We start from the raw sequence: 21864 nt of genomic DNA, 5'->3' as shown, positions 1-21864 counted from the left end.
CAAAAAACAGTAAAAATGGCCTAATGCAGGGGTGCCCAACCTTTTGAAGCACAAGGGCCACTTAAGCGACTTGCTAACCTTTCGTAGGCCACAATGAGCGGAGCAGGCAGATGGCAGATCCGCGTCCGCTCTGCAAATGCAGAGCAGACACGGACAAAGCCCACTAAACTTTTTAGCAGATCAGATTGGAGGTAGGACACAAGTCGATTTACATCTGCCACTCCTTAGAGGTGAATGGAGGGTCCAATTGGGTCGGATGGACCATGTGAAAGGGGCCTAAGGCTGCTTTTACACTAATGTACTGTGGTTTACCCGCAGCTGGGGTGCAACGTAGTATACATTTGGCTTTCCTGCATTTTACAATAGACTTCTATTATATTCTGCAGGTTTGGTGCACTTTCAGAAAAGCTCACTAAACTCGCAGGTAATAACAGAAGTCTATGGCTCAGTGCAGGTAACCCGCAGGTGCATTGCTCTGCACCTGCGGATCAGTTTGAAAGCAGCCCAGTAACCACAGCAGAACAGATATGCCAATATATACATTGTGATTTTAGTAATAAACTGACCTTTAATAACTGTATTCTATTCCATCCCAGAGCAGGAGGTCGCGGGCCACATCAGAGGGCTCCCCGGGCCTAATGAATGCATGGCATGCAGCATAGTTCAATTGTAAATATAGAAAAGTCCCGTTAATGGCATGAACTGGACAACAATGATGAGTCAAACAGATTTCCATCCGAATAGGTTTTTTTAACTGACACACTTGGCTTTTGGATCTTAAGCTGGCCATACGCTTGTAGATTTCTGAACAAAAATTTATAAAAATATGTTCCACCCTTCCTTTTCCCTGTGGAGGGTTTGAGGATTCTTTTGTATTTTGGACTGGATTTTTCTGTCCAGCTATTTTACCTCTCAAGTTCTATTTGGGTCTAACTAATGCAGTTAAATTAGAGGACAAGGCCACCTTTATAGCATTTTCTATAACAAGCTGAAAGATGTGAGAAGTGTGCATTAAAGTGGTTCTAAAGCCAAAATGTTTTTTTACCATAATGCTGGGTTCACAGTAGTGCGAATTGGATGAGGGTTCCCGAATTTACCATTCACACAGCAGGAGATTGTGAATGTCTCTCTATGGAGCCGGTTCACATATCGCCGCAGCGTCTCCGGGTGTGATTTGCACAGGAGCCCTGTGCGTCTTTTGGTCTGTAAGGCCTTGTACACACGATAGGATAAACAGAGGACAACGGGCTGATGGACCGTTTTCATCGGTCAAAACCGATCGTGTGTGGGCCCCATAGGTTATTTAACCATCGGTTAAAAAAAAGCCAACTTTCTTTAAATTTCCACGCATGCTCAGAATCAAGTCGACGCATGCTTGGAAGCATTGAACTTTGTTTTTTTCAGCACGTCGTTGTGTTTTACGTCACCGCGTTCTGACACGATCGTTTTTTTAACCGATAGTGTGTAGGCGCGACGGACCATCAGTCAGCTTCATCGGTTAACCGATGAAAAAGGTCCATTGGTCCGTTCTCATCGGATGGACTGATCGTGTGTACACGGCATTACAGGTCTGAATTCAGCTAAAAATTCAGGCTGAAATGGTGAACGAGGATGCACCAGACTCCTGCTGTGAGCCACTGCATGCTCATATGTGAACCCAGCCTAATGCATTCCCTGTATTGAGGTTTTATGGCTTTTTGTCCTCCCTTTTTACTGTGTGAAGGGGAACAGAGGGGAGAATAGATCCAGCGCTGTGTACGGATGCATCTCTTCTCCTCTCTCTTCCTCTTTACACAGGGACTCAGGCAGCAGAAGGAGCTATTGGCTCTTGCCGCTGTTACTCAAATGCAGTAAGAAGGAAGTGGTGGGCGGGGCTACGTACAGCTTGGGAGCGAGCTTGCACTGTGTGTCCCCATAGAAAGCAGCTTGCTATGGGGTACACAAAGAAGAAAAGGGAGTCAAGATCGCAGATGGGGCCCCCAGAAGAGGAGGTTCGGGCTGAATTGGGACCTAAAAACGGCGAATGGAGACGCACCAGACTCCTGCTGTGAGCCACTGCGTTCTCCAGTGTGAACCCAGCCTAAGAGCTGGTTCACACTGGGGCTCAGCTGCCTGACAAGTCGCGTCCCATTCAATGCAATGGAGCCATTCTAATAGGAGCGACGCAAGTCGCTCCGACTTAGAAAAAGGTTCCTGCACGACTTCAGGGGCAGCTCGGGGCAACCTGCATTGACTTCTTTCTATACAGAAGTCGTTTTGCTGGTCACCTCTGAAGTCGTCCTCAGGACGACTTGCAGAGTCGCCCCCGAAGTCGTGCCGCGGGAGTGTGAACCGGCTCTTAGGAAGCATGTCAGCTTGAAACATTGTTGTTAGAATGTTATTGTTTTTTTAGAGCAGTAATCCAAATTGTGCCTCTCAACATCATAATATGCCCTTATTAAAAGCCTTCTCTTGATTGTAGACACGACAGTACCCTACTTTACTGCATTGTTTGGTACTCTACCAGCTGTGAGGGATGCATGCACACATATATCATACAACGTAATCTGACAGCAATAGTGTATATTTATTCTATTGTGGGAAAACTATAGAATATTAATTACCTGTTAATCCAAGGAAAAATATCGGGGTGCCCTGCTTATATTTTTAAACCTTGCACTGAAAGATATGAATTTCTGGTTCAAAAATACATTTTACAAAAAGCATCTGATTGGATAGAAGCCCCCTAGAGTTTATTGGCCCCAATTTAATAAAATATATTTTGTATGCACCTATGCATTTTCCTGAGCCTTTTATTACAGGAACGTAATTTCGTAATTTCAGTTGTTCTGGTTAAAAAAGTGCACATAGCTTCATAGTATATTATAGACTCATAAGAGCTCAGACGCATACATGGTTAAGTCTTAGATGTCTAAGATCCTGACCCAGAGCAGCTAAAAAAAAAATAATAGCATAAGCAATATGCTATGTAGGTCATCGTTCTGCCTACCTCAGCTAGGGGGAAACTTTGATGTCTAACCAGAGTTCTTCTTGCAGCTCAAAATATATATACAAGGCTTAGACATCAGAATACTACAAGAGAAACATGGGAGTGGATACAACAGTTCAAGGCTGAGGCTGTACTGCAAGATTTTTATCACTTCATAGCAAGTGATTTAACCCCTTGCTGAAAAATGCCTTAAAGTGGATGTTCACCCAACTACACACAATACGAAAATCAGAAGTAAAATTTTGTCTGACGAACGATCTGCTGATTTTCAGATCTTTAGTACGGTGCTTTCGACAGCCGATTCTGTTTTTTCGTACGACAAAAGCTGGATGTTCAGACTATAACATTTTTGTCGTACGTGAACTCAACGTCCAATTTTGTTTTAATTAGCATGGTTTTCGGACGAAAAAAAAAAAACGCATGCTCAGAAACTAAAGAACACATACAAAACTATTCAACACATTACATCACTTCTGATGTTGTATTCTGTCGTACAAGAATTTTCGTATGGTGTGTAACCTCTTTACTTTTGACATGAGACTAGCATGCCACAAAAAACGGTCTTCCGAAAATCTGAACTCTACATTTACTCGCAGTCACATTCTAAAACTGTGCCATCAATTCGCACCACTGTGCCATGCCATTAAACGCAGTCACTGTGCCATGCCATCAAATGCAACCACTGTGCCATCAATTCGCATCACTGTGCCATGCCATTAAACGCAGTCACTGTGCCGTGCCATCAAATGCAGTCACTGTGCCATCAATTTGCACCACTGTGCCATGCCATTAAACGCAGCCACTGTGCCATCCATTGTCACCACTGTGCCATGCCATTAAACGCAGCCACTGTGCCATCCATTGTCACCACTGTGCCATGCCATTAAATGCAGCCACTGAGCCATCCATTGTCACCACTGTGCCATGCCATTAAACGCAGCCACTGTGCCATCCATTGTCACCACTGTGCCATGCCATTAAATGCAGCCACTGTGCCATCCATTGTCACCACTGTGCCATGCCATTAAACGCAGCCACTGTGCCATCCATTGTCACCACTGTGCCATGCCATTAAACGCAGCCACTGTCCCATCCATTGTCACCACTGTGCCATGCCATTAAATGCAGCCACTGTGCCATCCATTGTCACCACTGTGCCATGCCATTAAACACAGCCACTGTGCCATCAATTGTCACCACTGTGCCATTTAATGGTCGCCGCTGTGCCAATTGTCCCCACTGTGCCCTGTAAATTGCTTTCTCCCCCCCGCCCGGCACTTACCTTTACTGGTTTTAGGCATCCACGTCCCAAGATGTCTTCTCCCGCCCTCAATGACTGACTGGCGTCTCAGCCAATCAGGTTACAGGTAGCCAGAACCGGTCAACCTGATTGGCTGAGACGCCTGTCATCTTATACAAGGGGCGTACAGTCTGTGCGCTCCAAGAATAAGCTTCCGGGACCCGAGGGCTGTATTGGGAAAGCCTATCAGAGCTGTTGGTTTTGATAGACATTTCCGTACAGCCAACCAGCTGGCGTTATTCAGATGGCCGGACATGAGCGCCGACCATCTGAATAACAGCGGCAGCGGCGAAAATAACATAGATTCGTGCAATGCATGAATCTATGTTATTTCAGTGGCAGTGAGAGCCAGAGGGGGCGGCGCTCCAGCGCCTTCTATGGACGAACCACCACTGGTCTGGGAGTAGGTTTAGAGCATGTTAGTGTAGCGCTACCCCCTCAGGAGCCGCTGATTTGTTGTTGGGATTGGCGTATTAAGTTACCTTAGTGTTGTCTAGGGGTGCAGATGGAGAACAGAGTATTGAGCGAACAGAAAGCCTTGCATTACTGTGTGGAGTTACAGACAGAAGAACAGGAAGTGAGGATTTCTCATAAGAAATAAGGACATTTAAAAGCAAAATCGAAGGATGAGGTAAAGGAAGCTATTTAGGGATTTTTTTTATTTACCTTTACAACCCCTTTAACCACTTAAGGACCGTCTCCTGCACATTTACGTCGACAGAATGGCACGGCTGGGCACATGCACGTACAGGTACGTCCTGTGTTAGTACCCAGCCGTGCGCCCGCGACCCGGTCCGAAGCTCCGGGACCGCGGCACCCACGGACCCGATCGCTGCTGGAGTCCCACGATCGGTCCCCGGAGCTGAAGAACGGGGAGAGCTGTGTGTAAACACGGCTTCCCCGTTCTTCACTGTGGCGGCATCATCGATCGTGTGATCCCTTTTACAGGGGGACACAATCAATGATGTCACACCTACAGCCACACCCCCCTACAGTTGTAAACACACACAAGGTCACACATAACCCCATCAGCGCCCCCTGTGGTTAACTCCCAAACTGCAATTGTCATTTTCACAGCAAACAATGCATTTTAAATGCATTTTTTGCTGTGAAAATTACAATGGTCCCAAAAATGTGTCAAAATTGTCCGAAGTGTCTGCCATAATGTCGCAGCCACGAAAAAAAAACGCTGATCGCCGCCATTAGTAGTAAAACATTTTTTTAAAATAAAAATGCAATAAAACTATCCCATATTTTGTAAACGCTATATATTTTGCGCAAACCAACTGATAAACGCTTATTGCGATTTTTTTTACCAAAAATAGGTAGAAGAATACGTATCGGTCTAAACTGAGGGGAAAAAAAATGTATATATTTTTGGGGATATTTATTATAGCAAAAAATATTGCATTTTTTTTTTCAAAATTGTCGCTCTATTTTTGTTTATAGCGCAAAAAATAAAAACCGCAAATACCACCAAAAGAAAGCGCTATTTGTGGTAAAAAAAGGATGCCAATTTTGTTTGGTAAACACGTCGCACGACCGCGCAATTGTCTGTCAAAGCGACGCAATGCCGAATCGCAAAACCTGGCCGGGTCCTTTAGCTGCATTTTGGTCCGGGTCTTAAGTGGTTAATGCATAGAATGCATTAAGGTAAAAAAACTTTTACCTTTACAACCCCTTTAAGGGTGTAACATTCAGAATCTGCCTACTCTCCCCCTCTCTGTGACAGCAGGCCGGGGATCTTCTCCACCGGCTGTCACAATGGCTCCACCCACACGGCCGCGCCATTCATTCACAGAGTCCTGTGAATTAATGAACTACAAGTACCGACAGCCTTTGCAGCTGACAGCTTGAAGTTCTCAATGAACTACCAAGGCACTGATGAGCACTCTAGGTAGTTCATTGAGCTTCTTGTCATTCAGTAACTGCCTGCCTGCATCGGAGGTTCAGGCGGACAGCTAGTAGGAGCCTGGCATTACACCCATGATCTGCTGATTGTGCTTACAATACTTTCCAAGCTTAAAATAAATAAAAAATAAATAAATGCACTTTTTTTTTACCTGCAGAAAAATGTGCATTTATTTTTATTTATTTTTAAAGTGAACTTATCCTTTAACATTGATTAATTTGTATCCACTCAGACAAGCCACTACACTATATAGTTGATGATAGATCTAACAGAGATTGTACAATCAAATTGTAATGTGTGGCGAGTGACCCAAGCAATGTGAGCAGGCTTAGGGATAGGTGAATACAGAGGTGATCTCATCAAACTGCTGCTGATCCTTAATTGTCTAATTAGTATGGTGGGGGAGGAGAGGTGGTTAAGGTTGCTTCAGCAAACATTTTTTCCTTTAGTCACCTATGAAATGGATTAGTGCAATTACCATACTGTGGAAACGGGATTTGGACTGTGTACGTAAAGGATGCTGACTACTCTAAGAACAAGGTAGGACATTACTACACGCCAAACTGCTCCGGGAGAAAAATAAATAAAAACTCCTTCATGCTTTTAAACTTTTTGTAATTTGATCAAACCTGTAATACTCGAAAGTTCGGACAATAACCTGAATTAATATACTGATGTTAACGTGTGTTTTCAAAGTTGTGCCGTTAATCATTATTTTTGAAATCTGAAAATTACAAATGTTACCATACTATACTATACTAGAATGGGAGAAGTTGCACTTCATTATTTTTTTTTATTTTTTTTTTCTCTTTTTCTCTTTTTTTTTTTTTTTTTTTTTTTTTCTCTCTTTTCTTTTCCCTTTGTACAGTACTGACTGTAGGTGTTGCCCAAACGATTGAATACACCAGAGCAGTATAGGTTCTATTTCCCAAAGATGCCCCAACATAAATAAGCAAACGACCTATAGGGCCAAATTACATGACGTCTGATCAAGTGACCTGCATGTACGGGTTGCTTTATTCAACCACACAGATCTCCTCCTTGCTTGCATTGGCAATGATCACAGATTTCAATGACCATCTACAAGTGCAATGCCAATGAAAGGTGGACAGATTTTGTGTGACTGCAGCAATCCCTGACCCATCACAAGTGACTTTTAGGCCGGGTTCACACCTATGCGAATTGTGTGCGGCTTAAACCGCATCCAATACGCAGAACATTTCTAAATACATTGTTTTCTATGAGGCTGGTTCACATATGTGCGATGCATTCGCACTGCGCATTGCCGAAAAAACGTGTGCGTATTTTAGGCCTTGCAGTGCGGCTCAGGTGCAAATTCAGGCCCATTATCTTCTATGGGTACGCAGCTGATTCGCAGATGTGTTAATTTCTCTTCAGGATTTCACTCATTCAGCTCAATACACTCCCCCCCCCCCCCCTTTCCCAGGTCTTCAAATTCGCAGCTAAAACGCAGTGGATCTGCTGAACAGTTCTCTTATCTCTCTGCAGAGATAAGAGATCTGAAATTTGCACCGCACTAGTGTGAATCCGGCCTCAATGACAAATATTTTTTTTTTTGCTGTGCTCTTATAAATAGACATGCTTTTAAAACATTCCCGTGTATAGTTGCTGCGATAAATCTCATGTCAATTTTGTATGTTGTAAGAATCGGGTATTTCCCACCTATACTCATACACAATGCTTAAAGCAGTATCAATTTTTTTTTATATATTGCAACTTAACAATCCTTAGATGTGGTAGCTGCATTCATTTCTCTTTTTAGGTTCCTCGCCCTCCGTTTTCACCTTTTTATGATCCAGCCTGTAACACACCTAGGGTTGCCACCTGTCCGGGATTCACCCGGACAGTTCAGGTTTGGAATCATGCTTCCGGGCTTCAGACTGCCTGAAACCCGGACACATTATTCAGACTGGGCTATGGCTTCCCAGGAGGGTTGCTGGCTGCAGTTGTCTAAGCTGAGAGTGTCTATTACACTCTCTTTTCTACTGTCCAAAGCCAGCACTAACAACCCCCCCCCCCCCCAAACACAGATGTTAGAGGAGAGAGGGCTAGATCTGAACCTCTGCCTCCCACTCCTACCCCTCTGTGTCTGCCCATACTTCAAATTTCTGGCCCCCACTTTCCTTTTCTGAGGCACAGCCCTGGGGATTGAAGTCCAGAAGCCTCAGATACATCTTGATGAGAGGTGCTGACTCCCAAGGGGTGAGTGAGCTCACCATCCAACCCTGTCTGCGACTAAAGTTCCCCCCCCCCCCTTCTCTTGCTCCTGCTACTGAGTGATTACACTAAGGTAAATCGGGGTTCTCAGAGCACCCTTTACATCAGAGTTCCCCTTTACACCAGAGGCCCCAGTGTTCCCCCTTACATCAGAGTTCTTTCTGTACATCAGAGACTTGTTCCTTCTCAGAAGTTCTAAGTGATGCTCTGGCTGCCAGGTCAGTGAGAGAGGCCAGTCCAGGTACACTTTACCCACTCCGGCTGGAGTGGCGACGTGAGTTAAAGTCCCATTGGAGGCAGGACTGATTCCGTTTCTCTATAGGCCTGAATCTGCAAATTCTCCACTCACCAACCTTTCTCTATCTACCTCAAGTTGACTGTTTGCCATGTTGGGCAGGTAAATAAAGCACAGAAAACGACACTCTGCTGTTTGGACATTCCGTTACTCCACCATCATCCCTAGACACAACACAGAGGTAACATAATTATGCCGTCCCAATCTAACCAGCGGCTCCTGAGGGGGTAGCGCTACACATGCTCGGGCTGCATTCACACCTGAGCGTAGGTCGTTTGGTCGTTTTTTCCGGCGTATTCATGCTTATTTGTGCGTTTGCATACAGCGTCGTCCGACGTTTTTGTACTTCAAAGTTTTTTATTTTAGCCAATAGGAAAAATTATCATCTTTTCATCACTTGTTGCTATGTTGGTAGATTTTTTTTATCTTCTGCCTGGGTGAAATGTTCTATTGATTAAAGCGACAAAACGCCCGTAGCAAACGCTCGTTGTCGCGCTAGTCGCTTGAATCGAGCGTTTCCGTTACTTTCTATAAGAAATACAAACGCTCAAAAACGCCCAAACCGCGCGACAAAAAAGGGTCCGAAAGTTGTTTGAGCTTCAGGCGTTCGGCTTTTTGGAGTGGAGATGTGAACCATCTCCATAGACAGTAATGTATTTTTTTTTTCCCCTTTAGCGTTTTTAAACGTCGCACTTCAGGCGACAAAACGCACAGGTGTGAATGCAGCCTAAGTGTGGCTAGAGGAATCTTCTCTGCCAGCTACTGTATTCTATCAGCTGTGCATCCATGGTTTCTTGATCATCCAGAGTGGCTGCGGTATTTGTTTGGCCAACATGAATCTGACCAGCTCCTTCTTTTTATTTTTATTATTATTATTATTCTTTTTTTTTTTTGAGCCAAGTGGTACCGACCGGGCCACCTACTGAATTTTTGCTGATTCACAGTAATTGGGCACAATTTCTGCAGTGTGTTTTTTTTTTTTTTTTTTTTTTTTTTTTTACCTTTTATGCTATTGCTTAAAAACAACTATGCTGGGAACCTTCTGTGACCCAACAGACAACAGCAGCTGTGCCAAGAATGCTAGCAGTAACAGCCACACCCTATGTGCAGGCCCTGACTGCCTTCTTCGTTTTGTCCTGACCAATCTTTGGTAAAGGGGGACACATTTTTGTTTTATTTTTTAACATTGTCGTTGGTACTACATGATTTTGCTTGATGCCCACATGTGGCTCTTAAGCAGCCAGCTGTCCACCTCCATTTCAAATGTTTCAGGCTGAATTCAGATTTGTACATTGCAGTAATGCACAAAAACGCAACGCACATGTAACAAAATAAGTTCACCTTTTCACAGAAAATGTGAACGAAGTCCGGAGCCCCCCTGTTTTAATGGCTGCGATGTCCCGTGCTGCTTTTCTAGCAGTCTGTACCCTGCCATACACAGCCCAGAGTGGTTATCCATCATAGTGCTCACAATGGAAAGCCCTCATTGATCGGCACAGGCAAATCATACCAACCAATGAGAAGCACATCTGAATCTGCTGTAAGGCTTTCCTGTAAGGTGTCCCAGAAGAAAAAATTGCTTCTCAGTAGTGACATAGCTCCCAACTGTCCCTGATTTTGAGGGACTGTCCCTGATTTGAATGAAACAATGTCCCTCTGTCCCTCATTCCTCTCATTCTGGTCTGATCTATAGAGTTGTATAGAAAACGCACTTTTTATCTATCAATAAGTGTTTTCCAGCCCTAAGCCTTTCATCTAAATTTCTAAATTGCTGTATTTGTAAATTACAAAAGCCAATATAAAGGAATAGTAGTGGTAAAACGAGCACTTGTGGGTTTAACCAATCTTCTTTTTTTTACAATTTTCCTTTAAGGGGGCGTGGCAAGGGGTGTGTCCTATGCCTGCATACTTTTGCTGATAGGTGTCCCTCATTCCCATCTCAAAAAGTTGGGAGGTATGTAGTGAGCATTATGATAGATGCACACTCTGTGACTGTATTTTGCGGTATGGATCCTTACACTGGCAGCCTGAGGAATGACAACAGCTATGTGTAGCGGGGTCTGGAGAGGTGGCCAGAAGATTTAGAGTTTACTATTTTAATTTTGTTTTGAAAAGGTGAATTTGCCCTTTTTAACCACTTAAGGACCGCCACACGACGATATATACGTCGACAGAATGGCACGGCTGGGCACATGGACGTATACATACGCCCTCTTTAAGAGCCCAGCCATGGGTCGCGAGCTCGCCGCTGGCCCGAAGCTCCGTGACTACGCCCGCGGGACCCGCGGGACCCGCAGACCCGATCGGGTCACAGGAGCTAAAGAACGGGGAGAAGCGAGTGTAAACACCTTCCCTGTTCTTCTCTGTGGCAGTGTCAGTGATCGTCTGTTCCCTGATATAGGGAACGACGATCGCTGACGTCACGCCCAGCCTCGCCCCCCTACAGTAGGAAACACACATGAGGTCACACTTGACCCCTACAGTGCCCTCTAGTGGTTAACCCCTTCACTGCCATTGTTATTTTCACAGTAATCGGTGCACTTTTCGTTTTGAAAATTACAATGGTTCCAAAAATGTGTCAAAAGTGTCTGATATGTCTGCCATAATGTCAGTCACGAAAAAAATCGCTGATCACGCCATTAGTAGTAAAAAAAAAACGCAATAAATTTTGCGCAAACCAATCGATAAACACTTTTTATTTTATTTTTTACCAAAAATAAATAGAATACGTATCGGCCATAACTGAGGAAAACAATTTTTTTTTTATATTTTTTTTGGGGATATGTATTATAGCAAAAAGTAAAAAACATTGAATTTTTTTTTTCAAAATTGTCGCTCTATTTTTGTTTTATATCGCAAAAAATAAAAACCGCAGAGGTGATCAAATACCACCAAAAGAAAGCTCGATTTGTGGAAAAAAAATTACGCCAATTTTGTTTGGGAGCCACGTCGCACGACCGCGCAATTGTGAGTTAAAGCGACGCAGTGCCGATTCGCAAAAAGGGCCAAGGTCCTTAACCTGCATAATGGTCCAGGTCTTAACCGGTTAAAGGCTTGATTTATACTGTTGTGGTGCATTAGTGCATGTGCGTTGTTGGGGCAGCCCATTCTTAATGGCATTGCTCACACTGGCATTGCATCATGTTCAGTAATGCGATGCATTAAAAACAATAAACATATATTACATACCGTAGTTGGTAAGGTTGAATTAAGACAGCAGTCCATCCAGATAAACCGTGTGTTTATGTTGATACCATTTCCCATATCCCTGTATATTGTGTTTAAGCTGCCCATCTAAGAGTCTTTCTGAAACTTCACCAACTGTGGAAGGGACTTCTACATTCTTACTGCTCTGACAGTAAAGAACTCTTTATGCAGTTTAATGTGAAACTGCTTATTTTGTACCGCTGTGGTGTCTTAGGCAGCCCATTCAAATCAATGGACCACCCTAATGCATGATGTGATGCTTGTTCAAATGGACCTGAGTAGTGTAAATGGGCCTTAAGACCTCATTCATAAAGGGCCATGTTTACACGCACAGGGATGCACAGGTTTTCTGCACATCCCCAGGCAGGCAGTCTATTTGCTGTCAATTGGGGGGGAAAAGCAGCTGCATGGTTACAGCTGCTACTCCTGGTCTGACATCTGTGCAGGTTCACAGCCCAAATGCATCCCAATGGGGTTGCAGGACTAAAAACCTGACACTTTGTAGTAAAATGTCCATTTGTGCAAAACTGTATGCAAATAATGGGGGGTCTATTTTACACTGAATATAATATTTACAAAATATTACTGTAATTGTTCTATTATGTGCCTTTGCAGGCCAGACGTGGTAACTTCCTGTGTTTGGTTAGTGTAGCATTTTAGAGAGGCCCGAAAAAGCCCATAGATAAGCGGAAACACAATATTACTTTGAGTGTGCTGTTTAAATGTGGTGGGACTAATCTCAAATGATCTTGCAAAAATATATAGTGCTCTGTATATGTATTCATTCCTCTGACTTCTACAATTTGCAGTGTTAAAACTTGGAAGTAAAATCTTTTGATTTGATTTTTTTTTTTTTACCATTTTGGACAGCCTAAAGCAACTCTTTTATTTTGCCAATAACATAGACCACTGTATATATTTAAGTGGTAATAAACCCAAAAAGCTATCATTTAATATTTTGCAGCTTACCAATTTTTTTGGGGCTTTCTTTCCTTTATTTTTGCCTGGTGATGACCCTGCCAGTATGTCCCCCTTCTATTTATATTTTTTTATACAGAACAATTTTTTTTTTGCAGTTTCGCAGTTTTGCAGTTCGTGTTTCGACAAACCATTTACCACTGAGTGCTTCCCCCTGAGCAAACAGAGTCCATCACAAACAGACATTTTGTGTGAAAGGGGCCTAAAAGGGACAAACTGCGAAGAAGCAGATTTCCTCAGCTGTCCTCAGGGGCTCGTACAGCAGTATGGCACCCCAGAGATAGACTTATTCGCCAACAGGTAAAACAGAAAAGTAGAAAAGTTCTTCCCCCAGAAAAAGGAGATGGGAGGCATGAACGCCCTTGCTCAGACCAGGGACTTAAATCTGGCCTATGCGTTCCCATCGTTGACCCTAATCCTGTGGGTGTTGCAAAAACTCTGGCCAAGGAGGTTGTGGTTGTGCGACACTAGAGAAGTTTTTAGTGTCCCTTCCTTGGAGGCTGCTGGTCCTTCTGGATCTCCTCCAAGGTCTGGTTTGACATCCCAGGCCTGAGTTCTTTCAATTGACAGCTCGGCTCTTGAGCGCCGAATTCTAGACAGTAGAGTAATCAACACAACGCTCTTGAGCAGGAAGCCGGTTACGAGGAAGATTTATGTTAAAAACTGGTGAAACATTTGCACTTTGTGCAAAGGTAAACTGGTGGATGAGAGTTCCTTCAGGAGTAGAGAAGGGTGTGGCGGTTAACACTCTTCGAGTTCAGGTAGCTGCACTCTCAGTATTTATGGATAGGGATGAGCCGAACATCCCCCCCGGTTCGGTTCGCAGCAGAACATGCAAACAGGCAAAAAATTTGTTCGAACACCGTTAATGTCTATGAGACACGAAAAATCAAAAGTGCTAACTTTAAAGGCTAATATGCAAGTTATTGTCATAAAGAGTGTTTGTGGATCCGGGTTCTGCCCCAGGGGAAATGTATCTATGCAAAAAAAAGTTTTAAAAACAGCCATTTTTTTGGGAGCAGTGATTTTATTAATGCTTCACCACTTAAGCCCCGGACCATATTGCTGGTCAATGACCGGGCCACTTTTTGCGATTCAGCACTGTGTCGCTATAACTGACAATTGCACGGTCGTGCGACGTGGCTCCCAAACAAAATTGGCATCCTTTTTTTCCCCCCCACAAAAACAGGCCGGTCCGCTGTGCTGGAATAGAGAGGCTGTCCTCTGAGGCTGGCGATTAGGGTTACCACCTTTTCTTCAAGTCAAACCTGAACACTTTACCGGGGCACAGCATATATTTTTCTATTAAATTAACATTTTTAATCGTATGAAGTAAATAACGAGTCTCCATTTACATCAGAGTCCACTGAGTTCCCCTTTTACATCTGAACTCGCAGAGTTCCCTTTCACTATAAGGAGGGACTCTGCAGACTCTGATGTAAGGGGGGACTCTAACTTAAGGGATCCTCTGGGAACCCTGATCAAAAGGGGAACACTGAGAACTCTGTACGGAAAAGACTCTGATGTAAGGGGAAACACTGTGGCCTCTGGTATAAAGGTGAAATCTAATGTAAGGGATGCTCTGAGAACCCTGATTTTTTTCCTTTTAGTGTACTCACTCAGAGGCAGGAAAGAGAAGGGGGAGACTTCAGTCTTAGAAGTCAGCACCTCTCATCCAGAAGTATCTGAGGCTGCTGGACTTTAAAATTCCGGCCCCAACTTTCCTTTTTTGAGACACACAACCGGAGATTGGAGTGGAGGGGGGGAGAAGAGGTGCAGATCGAGCCCTCTTTTTGCTCCCGTTGTGTGTGTGTGTGTGTGGGGTTGGAGGGGGTTGGTTGGTGCTGGCTTTGGGCAGTGTGAAAAAGTGTAAGAGACACTCTCAGCTTAGACAACTGCAGCCAACAACTCTGCTGGGAAGCCACAGTCCAGTTTAAATAATGTGTTCGGATTTCAGGCAGTCTGAAACCTGAACACATGATTCCAAACCCAAACTGTCCGGGGAAATCCTGGACAGATGGCAACCCTACTGGCGATCCGGCTCCCCGCCGGTAGGCCGCAGGTTCTCACTCCCTGTCACACAGACCACAGGGTCAGAATGGCACCCAGAGAGCTGAAAATAGGCCACACCTGCTCTTTCATTTCCTCTCCCATAAGGCTGCTCTGTGCGCACAGCATTGTGTTACCTGTGGTCCAGATTGGTCTGCCCAACAGTGTCACTTCCTCTTCCCAAACTACATGTTCCATGATGCATTTCTCTGGCATTCTCACAGAAGGAAAAAAGACATGCATAGAGTCCAGCATGCACTAGAGGGAGCCAAACTCGTACAAAAGACCAAAAAACTGTCCCTTAGGCTAGGTTCACACTGCTGCGAATTCAAAATCGCGGTAAAATCGCGATTTTACTGCGATTTCGCGGCTGCGATTTTGCCGCGATTTCGGACGCGATTTAAGAGACATCTGTGCCGGGTTCAATGGAAATCGCGGCCCAAAATCGCAAAAAGTAGTACAGGAACTACTTTTTAATTCGGTGCAGCGCCGCAGATGCGGCGTCGCACCGATTAGGACGGTGCCATTGCCGGCAAATGCCCGCCGATTTGAGATGCGATTTGACATGTGAAATCGCATCTCAAATCGTACCAAATTGTACCCAGTGTGAACCTGGGCTTAATGATAACTACAGTAGCAAACCTTGGCTACAGATGGATGCCCAGGAGTAATTCAAGTCCGAGTTACTAGATATTTGTTTTGGTTTACTCTTGCACTCTATGGGTTTAACCCCAAATATACAAATGTTTTCTGTGATAGTTCACTTAGGAGGCTTCCAGAACCCTGCGTGGGCAGCCTAAGTGCCTCCAACATTATTGGATGTTTCAATGTTATATCTGCAATAAAAAAAAATTTGAACCAGAAAAAAATGAATTACTTTCTCATCAGTACGATGAGACTTGGTCAAGTGTCTTCATAGTCGTACATGGCACGGTATACACAAACGTCTGTCTGAGGATATTCTATGGCGTAGCAGCATTTGACTACCTGTTTTTTTTACTTTAGCTATACAGAAGATCATGTGTATGCTTTGCCAACCCCTTGTCCTTCTTCTCACTTTCAGTAAAAATAGCTGCACAGCTTTATTACAGGAAGTGACTAACCACTGCAAGAGATATAAATGTAAGAGACAAAGGTTGACTCTTGCAGCTCAAATTTATAGATCATAACTGGGGTGCACATCCAAAGACATGGCAGGGGTGCCCTCTTTTGTGAAGCTGTTATCAATTTCCTGCCAACCAATTATGTTATGGAGGAGCAGCATAGCGTTCACCTCATCTTAACACCCTTTATTCTCCTTTTTAAAATCATAAAAAAAAACTTTTTAAACATTTACTTTCATTTACATATACCGTAATTCCATTAGCTGCGTTATTTCCAGTGACATAACCTTTCCTGGCTCTTTCACAGGAAAACTCCCAGGTCTGTGGTACAAACACATGAGCCATGGCTCTGCACTCACCCCCATCACTGTCAGGCCACACAGCTAGAAAAGAGACCAATAACTGAGTGTTGATTGACTAGGAATGCAGGGGGAGGGGGCACATCAGTTACCCTGGTCCACCCTCTGTCTTTCATCAGTGGCTAGGATGCTGGTGGCCAGCATCACTGATAGCTAGAATGCTGCCATCTGGCCACACAAGATCATTGGGTGCTAGGATGCTGGTGGGCAGGCCACACAGCCTTATTTGTTGCTAGGATGTTGGCGCTGGACTGCACAATGTGGTTGGTTGTTGTGGTACAGGCAGCTATTCACACCATAACAACCTGTAGCGCCCCTTGCTTTCAGCATGGGCACTACGCCAAAATTTAGTGGGGAAGGGAGAGTTACTTTGCTCCCTTCCAGTGTTTGTTTAAATTTGGAACCTCTGGAAATGTCCACTGGGTCAGTCTGTGGTCAGGGAGTGCAATGCCACCCCTGGCCGGCAGCTGGCGCCAGAGGGGTTCTAGCAGAGCAGATCTTCTCCCAGCAGCCAATTAGAGGATGTTTTCCCTCACAGGGCATGCTGGGGGAGGGTATATCTGGGACAGAGGTCATGTGTTGGGAATCTCTTCGCGGCCCACCTGGCCAAAGCTGAACTTTGCAGCGAGCCTCATCCTGATGAGAGAAGGGATCTCAGCGTTCCGCTGGGTTCCAAGGCCTATTGACAGAATCCCAGCCTGGGATTGGGTGTCCGGACCACTGACAGGTATGCTTGCTGTCATCCGGGGACCATTTATAGAAAAGTCTACTGGGAGGATTCTCTTTCCTTATTCACCAAAGTCCTCTATTGAAATTGGCCCGTGGCAGGGGCCCTAGAGACAGGTCTGTGAGAGAGACCTGTTCCTCCCAGTATTATTCGAAGTGACGCTCCGGCTGCCAGGCCTATCATAGGGGTCTGTCCGGGGGCACTTTACCCACTCCGAGCAGAGTGGCGACGTGTTACAAAATTGGTTCGATGCCGAGCAGCGTATTGCTCAGTTCTATATCCAGGCCTGATACCGCATGGTTCTCTTGTGTTGATGTTGGCCGTGTTTGGCCTGGACAATAAAGCATTGAAAACTCTTTATTGGATGTCTGGACTTCCAATCACTGTTGCTATTCTCACAAGTTACACCCCTAGACACTGCCAGGGTAACTTAGTAGGCCGATCCCAAATCAACCAGCAGGTCCTTCGGGGGTAGCGCTACAAACCATTGATGCTGGGATGCTTGGGTGCCTGCATCCTAGCGACCAATTATGATCATAAGTCCTTGTGGTCTTTATTATGCAGGGGTAAAATCACAGGAAGGGAAAAGAATGGCCAAGATGTACACAGATCATGCAACTTTTGGCTTAACATTGTGCTTGCATTCCACATCCCAGTTTAAATATACGAGTGACCTTAAATGAACCTTTGGTGGAAACTGTAATGGTGACTATGAAAATACTTGGGGGGGATTGCGTGGAGACTTCTTTCTGACACACACTTCCCTGAACAGGGAACAATGACCACTGCGCTTTTGTAGTGCTCACAAAAAAAGGCTTTTACTAGGGGAGGAGCAGAGAAGCTTGAAAGCAAAGAAGAAAGAGGTTTTATTCACATTTTAAAGAATATAGTAAGCCCAACATTTCATATTCCTGTTATGTGCCTGCTGTATCGTGAACTTGTATGAAAAAGTATCCTGTTCACTTTGGTGTTCCTGCCAGTCCCTCTGCTTTGCTATAAAACTGACCACACTAAGCAGGAGAACACAACTTCCTCTGTTCTCTAGCTATGCTGGAACACTGCCTGCTCTTCTCCAATGTTCAGACTTGTGTTGACCCCCTCCACACAGCTTTCAGTGGAAAGATCAGTGTACTGCCTGCTCCTCCCGGTCTTATGCAACTGAGAACGGAGGGAATTTGATCATTTATGAAAAAGGGGGTATAAAAGTTTGTTTATAAAATTTTTTTTTTTTGTTTGTTTTTTATGCCTATATACACACAAATGTTGTGCTTTTCATTTTTATTATACACTAAATGGGTGTGAGTTTTACAATCGCTTTATTCTGTTTTATTGCAGAGGACTAATACAGGTATTTAAACATGAAAATGTGGACTGTAACAACCGGTAAAAAAAAAAGTCAAAACTAGAGTTTTTTCCTTTTTTTTTTAAAGAGATATGCAGTTAAATTTAATGACCACTGCATTTATTACTTATTCGTGCAAGTCTGACTCATATCTTAAAATGAGTCATATCGCTCAATGTAATAGTAAAAATGAAATAAAGTAACTGTGAGGATATGAAGATAGTAACTGCTAAGATAAATTTTTGCATACCCACAAAAAGTGTTCATGGAACCAAAAGCCTTGTAACTTTTGATATTCAGTCATGCAAAAAAATAACACCCTTTCTCGTCTCACCCATTCAGATACACCCCCCCCCCCCAATAAGTGCTGTGACCCAAAGAAGTTCTGATACCACCTGTTAATGTTTAATCATTTCTATTGCATTAAGATTACACGTTAGCCATTGACTTTACTGTGTGTCTACCCCAATTTCTTTTTTAGCTTTGGATAGAGTGAGGAAGGCTTGGCACCCCTTTAGGGTTTTAACTGCAATCAGGAGCTCTGTTGGAGCATTTTATTCATCTTTTACCATCATGGCGACTACTAGACAGGAAGTGAGGGAAATCTCCAAGAGAAAAGCTAGAACCCCTGTTCACTTTTGTTGGGAACTTCCTGTCTGGGAATAAGGGCCACAATAGGTTTTTGTTTCCTATGACCCTCAGCTTCATCATGTGATCATACTTGCTCTACTCCCTTTTTTTAATTTTTTTGAATACACCCCTAAAACAAAGGCTTTCTAACAGAGCCCCTGGAGTAAGGTGACCAGTTTGTAAATTAAATCTGGGGACATATTTTTATTTTTTTTTTTTACTAGTAATGGTGCCAATCAGCGACTCTCTGCCATCGCCGCCCGCCTCACAGCCTGTCAAGTCTTACTCTTCGGGCCTTGGCTACTACTGGGTTTGGAGTGGAGGAAGATCACTCCGCCAGGGAAGGCAAGAAGATAAGTAGGCAGGTGGCTGGCCAGGAATTGAGCCAAGGCAGAAGAACATGCGAGCGGAAATAGATGGGCATGCACCCAAAACTGAAAAAATATTCCCTCCGCTCCGACCAGCACTTGATCATCAGAAAGGGGCACAGATAATGGAAAGAAATACACCCCCCCCTAAGCTAGTAGGAGCGTGGGTGGGGGGGGGGGGGGGTGTGAATCAGATTTTGTTTTTTTAAATTCTGCACTGACTGTCTTTGAAATTGCCCCAGCACCTGTTCAAATCCAATCCGGGACAGACTTGGTCCAGGTACAGTGTCCTCAATCCGGGGACCGTCCCCAGAAAATGTCTGGTCACCCTACCCCGGAGAGCAGTTAGAAGCTGACAGGGTTTTCTCTAATGCTTTCACATTGTATGGAAAAACAAGAGTTTAACCACTTAACCCCGGACCATATTGCTGTCAAAGACAAGAGTACTTTTGCGATTCGACACTGCAACGCTTTAACTGACAATTGCGACGTGGTTCCCAAACAAAATTGGCGTCCTTTTTTTTTTTCCCCACAATAGAGCTTTCTTTTGGTGGTATTGATACCCTCTGCGGTTTTTAATTTTTGCGCTATAAACAAAAATGGAGCCACAATTTTGAAAAAAATTAATATTTTTTACTTTTTGCTGTAACAAATATCCCCCCAAAAATAATATAAAAATACATTTTTTTTTCCCCTCAGTTTAGGCCGATACGTATTCTTCTACATATTTTTCGTAAAAAAAAATCGCATAAGGTGTTTATTGATTGGTTTTGCGCAAAAGTTATAGCGTTTACAAATAGAGGGGGTATTTTTATGGCATTTTATTAATATTTTTTTTTACTAGTAATGGCGGCGTATCAGCGATTTATTTTATTTATTTATTTATTTATTTATTTCGGTACTGCGACATTATGGCGGACACTTTGACACATTTTTGGGACCATTGGCATTTTTATAGCGATCAGTGCTATAAAAATGCATTGGATTACTATAAAAATGTCAGTGAAGGGGTTACACTAGGGGGCGGGTTAAGTATGTTCCCTGGGTGTGTTCTAACTGTAGGGGGGGGGGGTGGCCTCACTAGGGGAAATCACTGATCTTCTGTTTATACATTGTATGAACAGAGGATTAGCATTTCCCCCCTGACAGGACTGGGAGCTGGTGTGTTTGCACACACAGCTCCCGGTCCCCCGCTCTGTAACGAGCGATCGCGTGTGCCCGGCGGCGATCGCGCCCGACAGGGCACGGGGGCGAGCGGCCTCCGGCGGCGCGCGCGCCCCTGGTTACCTGCGAGAGAGCCGATGTAGCGCTATGGGCTCTCGCGCAGGAGAGCAACCTGCCGCCGTAGAAAGGCGGCAAGTAGTTAAAAGGTACATTTTCAATTTTTTTTTTTTTTTTTATTTACAGCCTTTATTAGCATAATACCTGGTGAGGCTGTTCTTCTTTTTTTTTTTTGGCACTTCCTGTTATAGTGTGACACTGGGCTTTCCCTGTTTTACAATTGTTACCCTGTGTTGTCACCCGTTACACTCTACAAGTAACCCTATACATGCACATGCATGGTCTTCTATTGTCATCACAAGGAAAGCTCCCTGAGAAATTACATAGCAGTTTCTGAATGTGTGTGTGTGTGTGTGTGTGTATACAGGTAGTGGGAGGAAGCAGTGCTGATATAAAATAATGGCTGAAATAAAGGTGAATACTGTCTTGTCTTTTGGAGGTAATAATGTAGCGCTTTGCTTTAATGAAGACTTCTTAGCCAAAACGCATCAAAGTAGCCAGTACCCGTGTACCCATTTTAACTAAATAGCCTAAAGGACTTTTATTCAAGAGCATCCAAGTCGCCAGCCCTTTTCTGATTCAAGCATCGCATTTTGGGGCCTGAACGTCCTGGCTAGCGCACCGGTCCACAGTTCGCAGTTCTCCATATTGGCAGTGGAGCTGGGGTATCCTTTTTGCTTCTCAAATAATGTAGTGCTACCCCTGCAAGGGCCGCTGATTTGAGTCCTTGGGTCTTCTCGCACTACCGCAGCAACAGTCAGCCAACAGTCTAGGGTTTGCCTTTTTTTAAAGTTAACTTGGATGGGGTTCAGGGAGCTGTGGGATACTCCAATACCCTAACAGGAGAAATGAGGACGCTCTTTGCTTGTAGCAACTTCTTGACTTGGTCCCCTTGGGTAGTAGGAAAAAGTGAATAGCACTGGAGCACTTATAGTACTGTCCCAGGCCAGGCAAGCCTTCTACTTTGTGCAGCAGGGGTTGTTAATAAAACAGTCCATCGAGATACTTTCTCCCTTAGTCTTATTCGGTTGTCCCCAAAGCTTGGAATGTCTCCCTCAGACTCTAGCAAGCAGACGCCTCTGTAAA

At 44.2% G+C, this 21864-nt stretch overlaps 1 protein-coding gene across 4 annotated transcripts in view; it reads left to right on the top strand.

The window, feature by feature from the left end:
* Positions 1-6486: 6486 nt before the first annotated feature.
* Positions 6487-21864, top strand: part of TSPOAP1 (TSPO associated protein 1) — a 317131-nt gene continuing 301753 nt past the window's right edge. For 3 of the 4 annotated variants that reach the window (XM_040338277.1, XM_040338276.1, XM_040338275.1), the window contains exon 1: positions 6487-6741. The gene's annotated coding sequence lies outside the window, so the exon portion shown is untranslated. The remainder of the gene's footprint in view (positions 6742-21864) is intronic. The other variant, XM_040338278.1, reaches the window with a different exon arrangement.

The sequence above is a fragment of the Rana temporaria genome, chromosome 2, assembly GCF_905171775.1.
Source record: "Rana temporaria chromosome 2, aRanTem1.1, whole genome shotgun sequence".
In the NCBI taxonomy this organism is placed as follows: domain Eukaryota; kingdom Metazoa; phylum Chordata; class Amphibia; order Anura; family Ranidae; genus Rana; species Rana temporaria.
The sequence above is the reverse complement of the archived record's forward strand: the minus strand, read 5'-3'. Positions and strand labels throughout refer to the sequence as shown.